The sequence below is a fragment of the Oryctolagus cuniculus genome, chromosome 1, assembly GCF_964237555.1.
Source record: "Oryctolagus cuniculus chromosome 1, mOryCun1.1, whole genome shotgun sequence".
NCBI classification, from domain to species: Eukaryota; Metazoa; Chordata; class Mammalia; order Lagomorpha; family Leporidae; genus Oryctolagus; species Oryctolagus cuniculus.
In genome coordinates, this window is record NC_091432.1 from 62452007 (window position 1) to 62456956 (window position 4950).

At 46.2% G+C, this 4950-nt stretch overlaps 1 pseudogene; it reads left to right on the forward strand.

The window, feature by feature from the left end:
* The first annotated feature begins 226 nt into the window (after window positions 1-226).
* On the forward strand, window positions 227-1345 carry LOC138846034 (E3 ubiquitin-protein ligase TRIM68-like; annotated as a pseudogene).
* The last annotated feature ends 3605 nt before the right edge of the window (window positions 1346-4950 follow it).

The window sequence follows — 4950 nt, forward strand, 5'->3', positions numbered from 1 at the left end:
GTGGCAGAACCAGGACTCCTGACCCCAAGGTTCACCCTCCTCCACCAAAAGCAAATCTTGGAGCCCACAGAGGCCAGAAGCGGTCTATGAGCTAAAGGTGGTTTGCAGTGTGCCAGGACTCAGAGATCTACTGAAGACACATGCAGGGAGTGGATGCTGGGGGAGATTGTGATGGGGAGTGGGGAGGACCCCTTCCAGTGAAATAAAATATTCCAGTTCCCTCGGGATGCCCTGTGCACCCCCCCCCACCTCCCACCACTTAAGAATTTGGTGGTGGTTTGTCAGACAGACCTCACTCCTGTCCCTGGCTCTATTACGGATGCGGCCAATTGAGGCTTTTTTTTTTTTTAAGAGATTTATTCGAAAGTCAGAGTTACACAGAGAGAGGAGAGTTAGAAAGAGAGATGTCTTCCATCCGCTGGTTCACTCCCCAGTTGGCCGCAATGGTGGGGGCCAGGAGCTTCTTCCAGGTCTCCCTCACAGGTGCAGGGCCCAAGGACTTGGGCCATCTTCTACTGTTTTCCCAGGCCATAGCAGAGAGCTGTATTAGAAGTGGAGCAGCCAGGACTTGAACCAGCGCCCATATGGAATGCCGGCACCTCAGGACAGGGCATTAACCCACTGCACCACAGAGCCAGCCCCCCAGTCAGGGCTTTTTGCCTGAGCTGATTTGCTCCTGGATCCAGATACTGCTCACTCCCACCTCGTCATGCCTGAGGACAGAAGTGTGCGTGTGTGTGTGTGTGTGTGTGTGTGTACTATGGAGACACCAAGCAAAATCTGCCTGACAATTCGGAGAGATTTTACCACTACAGTGTTGTCCTGGGCAGCCAGTGTGTCTCTTCCGGCCAGCCCTACTGGGAGGTGGAGGTGGGACCCCAGTTGGAATGAGGCCTGGGAGTCTATAAGGGAAATATAGACTGTAAAGGGGTGGTCTACTTATCCCCCAACTATGGGTTCTGGGTGATAAGGCTGAGGAATGGAAATGCATGCCAGGCAGGCACTGACGAACCCACACTCCTCTCCTTGCCAGTCCCTCCACGCAGGGTTGGAGTCTTCCTGGATTATGAGGTCCATGATACAACATGAGTGACAAGGTTCCCACATTTTCACTTTCCCCCATGCTTCCTTCACTGGATACTACCTTCCCTATGTTAGTCCTTGCTACAGCAATGGAGCCAACAACACTGCTGCCCTGGTTATCTGCTCCCTGGACACAGAAGAGTAAGGGAGCTGCTATCCTGAGCAACACCCTGGGAACTTGGCCTGGCCTGCAGAGGTCCAGGAGGAGCCTGCCACTGAACAGTGTCCCCTTGAACCAAGCTGAGCCCAGAATCCAGGGATCTCTCTGCTTCAACCAGTGCTCTCTTGCTTCCAGACTCCAGTGGAGCACTAAACCACTCGCATAAAGAATCCAAGGCTAAATGAGCATGATAGCCCATCAGGGAAATGTGACAGGGCTGGTGGTGGGGAGAAGAGCAGTTTTTGGATAATGTGTTGGTGTGAGAATCAGGACTCTGTCCCTTCTGTAGCTCATGCCTCACTTCCCAAATTCCTTTCTGTGTTCATAATTAAGTCAAGGAGGATGGTGCAGTGGACACAACCCTGAGGAAACCTTGAGTAGGGTTAACCAGCCAGAGGAGTGCTATCCCTGTTCAGAGCTGGCAGCTCTGCTGAGGCCAGTCTGGGGCTGCCACACCTTACGTCAGATTCCACTTCTGGGCAACCTGCAGTGGACCCTACTTAGCTCTCTGTCCTCCTGACTGGGGAAGTTCAGCGCAGCATAGGACACAGGATTTGCCCAGACCACTGACTGTCATCCTCTCCCTGAGCATGAGCTGGGCAAGTCACCATGTCCTAGATAGAAGGGCAGGGCTAAGGGTCAGGTTCAGAAAACTTGTGAGTCTTAGATATTATTTTCACTTTATAGATGAGGAAATGGAATTGGCTTTGATGAAGCAAGTTTTTTTTCCTGCATATTTCATATTGAAATGAAGCAAAATGGACAAACTCACTTTCCAGGTCACATATCTGCATATCATTCATGCCATCTGGGTCTGAAACATCTCATGTTGGGCCAGTCCTAAGTGTCTCCATTGGGGATTTAGGTCTAACTGGTTCAGTATAAAATGGCACAATCACTTGCCTCATAGAGTTGTGAGGACCCCAGGTCCATGCCATCCTTTTGATTTTCTCTCAGGGATAAAAGAACGCAAACCACGGATTCTGCACATGGTAAACTTCCCCACACACAGCAGTGCAGCCAGTCTTCAGTGGTGCCTGTTTCTTTGGGCCTCTTAGTCCCAAGCCTTTCCATAGAAAGGTGCCTGCCAGTGGCAAACTGTGGACTACAGTAGCATATTGTGCTCATGATTTTATATATATTTGCTTTGGTTTAGAATAGGGACTGTGACCCCACTGTAGAAAATAGAGATAATAAAAACAAAAAAAATGTAAAGCAAGTGAATAGGAGGGAGAATCCCTCTTCCTGCTGCTAGTTGGACTAAAATTTAAATCTTCTGATGTCACCAATGGAAGCTTCATGGTTCTTGTTAACTACCTAACATTCTCCCTGCCTTCCATTCTCTGAATCTATGACAGGAGGAACTAGAGAGCAAGTGCAGGGAGAAAGAATATGCTTACACACAGAAAGCCAGTTTGGAAGCTATGTACTCTAAAATGAAAGGGAGTTAAGACAGCCAGGTGTGGTTCATTGATTGTGACAAATATATCATTCTAATGATGTTAATAATAGGGGACGCTTGGTGTGGGGTATATGGAACTACTTCATAAGGTTTTTTTTTTTTTTTTGGTAAATCTAAAATTATTCTGAAATAAAAAGTTGAAAAAAACAAGACAGTCTAGCAGGACTACTGACCGTGAAGTGATTGCTGTGTGTGGCAGGGAAGGTTGCACAAAATAATTCACTACACGTCTAAAGAGTATGATAGGGGAGTGATTGTGTCTGGAACAAATTGCAATACAAGCATATAAAAACCACTTGCTCAGTCTCTTGCAATGGTCTGCAGTCTATTTGAGTTGCATATTATCACAATGATGCTATATGACACACCTCAAGCAGTTACTGTTTGAAGATAGGGTTGTCGAATTAGGACTGAGAAGCAAAACAGATACCAGGTCAGTTATGAATAGATGCAAAGTAGCCTCCAGTGGGCTGAGGTAAAAAAAATATTTAAAATTGTCTTTCTACTTTAAATATATTGATTGATTATATGAGTAGATAGCAAAATAGGCCAAAATGGAGAAATAAGCTCACTTTGCCCACCGTGCCTACAAGTTGCTCCTTGAGAATTGGCAGCAGAAGGGGAGAAGTCCCAGGTGGAGGACAACAAGCTGGTGAGAGGGTCCTGGCAAAGGATTGAGCTGATCTATCTTAGAGGGACCACACATCTTTACATGTGGGGACTCCCTGGAGAATGAAATGGAAAACAGGTCCTTAGGAAGTGCTTCCAGTCATATCCATGGGCACTTGGTGGAGGAGAGTGGGGGCAAGTTAATGTTGCTCTTTTACTATGCTCTTCTTAGGGCAAATCATGGATGTGTCTCAGAAAAGGAGAATTATTAGGTGATTAATTCACTTAAGCCTAGAATTAAGTAATAAAATGAATTAAGTAATAAATGGCCTTGTTTGTAATTCACTTTCTTGGGTTTCTTTATATATATAGTTATAAGTTTATTAGGGTGTTACAGTTTTTTGTTAGAATTGTGAAATTAAATGATGCTAAATTGTTTTTTCCTATTTTACTTTTTTCAACTTTTATTTAATAAATATAAATCTCCAAAGTACAACTTTTGAATTATACCAGCTTTTCCCCCCATAACCTCCCTCCCACCCACAACCATCCCATCTCCCGCTCCCTCTCCCATCCCATTCTTCATCAAGATTCATTTTAATTATCTTTATATACAGAAGATCAACTTAGTATACACTAAGTAAAGATTTCAACAGATTGCACCCACACAGAAACACAAAGTATAGAGTACTGTTTGGGTAGTAGTTTTACCCTTAATTTGCATAGTAAGATCATGCCAAAAGATTGATCTGGCAGACATTCTTGCTGACACCAAGCCAAGTTACTGTTAGGTAAAGACAGTATTCTCTGTGCAGCTCTGAACAAGACTGGCCAGTGATCACCCCCACACCCAAAAGGAGGAAGGGAGTGTAACATCTGGGCCAACTTATCTTGAGAACAACATCCCTGGAGGCAAAAGGACTCTGTGCCCTGCGGGTTTGCCAAGCTGCAACACCTCAGGTAAGACTGTGCCCATATCTCCCAACAGCATTCCTCACAGGACTGTAGTGACCTTCTCCACCTGGTCTCAGCCAAGTGAGCTCTTCAGTGCACACGAATGCTATTCAACATGAGTAAAGCTTCCCTTCCCCTGTGCTTTCCCTTGAAGACAAGGGCCTCATTTGTTTGGTTCACCATTGTAGCCCAGCCTAGCACTCACTTGCTATCTTTCTCCCTCCCTACCTCCCGTACCTCCCTTCCTGTGTGTGTGTGTGTGTGTGTGTGTGTGTGTGTGTGTGTGACAGAGAGAGAGAGAGAGAGAGAGATTAAAAAAATTAAATTCAAATCCAGTTTTCAGTTGATGGGCATTTGGGTTGATTCCATGCCTTAGCTATTGTGAATTGAGCTGCAATAAACATGGCGGGGTGGGGAGGGTACAGACAACCCTTTCATATGCGGATTTCATTTCCTTTGGGTAAATTCTCAGAAGTGGGATGGCTGGGTATATGGTAGGTCTATATTCAGTTTCTGAGGTGTCGCTCCCCCTCTTCGTGGAGGAACGACACAGGACCCTGCACTGTTCTTTTGTCTGCTCGGCCCTCCCCGGGTTTGCTGCTGGTTCTTCCCGGGTTGGCTACCGACCCTTCCACCTCCGTGGAAGGGCGATTCCCCCTGCCACTTTCCCCACTTCCGCGGG